Raw genomic sequence first — 1,928 nt, 5'->3', positions numbered from 1 at the left:
TGTTTGTAGTGTTTCTTTTGGATAATTTGATCCATTTTTAATAATTTGATAATTGGATCATTTTGAGAGTGTGGTGGATTTGCTCTAAAATATTTTAAAGTTTGTGGGAATCAGTGAAACCATCAAAATTTGCACTGAATTGTTGAGGCCTTTACTTTGTAGAATTCCATTATATGGTTGGAAGGAAATTACTTTGCTTTTCTACAAACCACACACTTTATTGCCGACTAGTTTCGGTTTCACTGTACCATTTTCAAGACTTGAAAATGGTACAGTGAAAATGGTACAGTGTAACCGAAACTAGTCGGCAATAAAGTGTGTGGTTTGTAGAAAAGCAAAGTAATTTCCTTCCAACCATCAAAATTTGACCAATAGGTTGTTTCACCTATGGCCGGTTCAATTAATCTTGCAACTGTGTAGGTGAGGGCAAAGCAAATGGGGGAGGATGCCTATCTTGAGAGCCCAGATACTGTCGGTGGGCTTTGCTGATGGGGGAGGGAGAGTGTAATGTTCGCCCCGTGTGAGGGGGGATCGAACCCGCGCTATTGCCTCGTGGGTTCTTGCCTTTGGGTACCAGAAGTCACGTTTACACAAAAGGTTTGAAGTTAGAGAGGAAAAGAGAATTGTCACTATACCTTGGGATATCGCACCAGCGAGGGGAGATGGAGCGTCAGACGTGTGAGACAAGCGGCTGAGAGACACGAAGTGAATGGGTTAGCTGCCTATTCTAGGCGGAAGGCGTAGTTTAGCCTGAGGGGCCCGGACTTGTTCCTTCCGATGATATGTGTTGCGGAGCAGAGTAGTTTCAGCGATGGTCCCTCACGGGGCAGATCAACAGTAGCACACTTTGTGGAGTACGCCCTCACTTGAAGGCTCCCCCAAACCAACACTGCCGTCTGCCTATCTTGGTAGCATTTATATACTACTTTTAATGCCCCTAGAGGCCCCACCCCTCCTCTTGTTGACCTAGAGGAGTGTGCTGAATCTCCGCATTTAGAAAAATACCTATGGCCTCCAAGAATGGCGACCTAGATCGGTTTTTGGAAATCACAAGTTCCTTAAATTTTCCCATTCGCTTTCAGTGCCTCCAGCCATCCTCTCCCACGTCTCCTCGCTTCCGCAAGTGGAGGCAAATACATTTGTGGCCACTACAAGAATACAGAGAGGGAGAGGAGAGAGAGCTGAAGTGAATGTAGCGTTGCCAAATGTAACATAGCCACCCTTGTTTGTGAGAGGAAATGCAAGAGTCATGGGTAGTGATACGTAGACCTGTATTTTTGGCCTGGCCATGAATATTACAAAAGAGAATCCTCAAGTCTGCCTCTAAATGTGTTTTTATCCACTGCGCATTTAAATAGGTTCACAAAAGTTGCCACTTGGGTAGCTGATGGACAAAGTGATCAGAGTTCAATTGGGGAAATAAGATATAATTAGCGGAGTCGGCTGAAATTTATGTGCATGATAATGTGATCTATCAAATTCATTACTTTTCAATGCTATTCCTCACAATTATTAACATTATACTGCAAAATATTGGAATAAAGTGGATCACATTGCACTCATCACTACGCCACAGACATTTTTGAAAACTGATTAAAATTCGACCAAAGTGGCTACAGAAATCTGCCTTCTATGGGACGGAATTGGGGCTCCTCTATGCAGTCCCCTTGGGTCTGGCGTTGCTACGATATATGCACTCATTAGTAGGGGAATGAGACACAAGAGCCTTAGCCGTGATCCAGAAAAGGTCAGACACCAGGTTTGGAAACACTAATAGCAAATTCACAATGTTAACACAAAGTTGGTCTCAGTTTGACTGAATTTCTGAAGGACAAGGCCACACAGACTGTCTTCTGATTGGCAAAGGGAAAATTGCATGCTGAGATGATTTTCCCTCTGTTCATCCCCAATTGATTTGGCCACACCCA

Source organism: Ischnura elegans, chromosome 11 (genome assembly GCF_921293095.1).
Source record: "Ischnura elegans chromosome 11, ioIscEleg1.1, whole genome shotgun sequence".
NCBI classification, from domain to species: domain Eukaryota; kingdom Metazoa; phylum Arthropoda; class Insecta; order Odonata; family Coenagrionidae; genus Ischnura; species Ischnura elegans.
Note: the sequence above shows the minus strand (reverse complement) of the source record.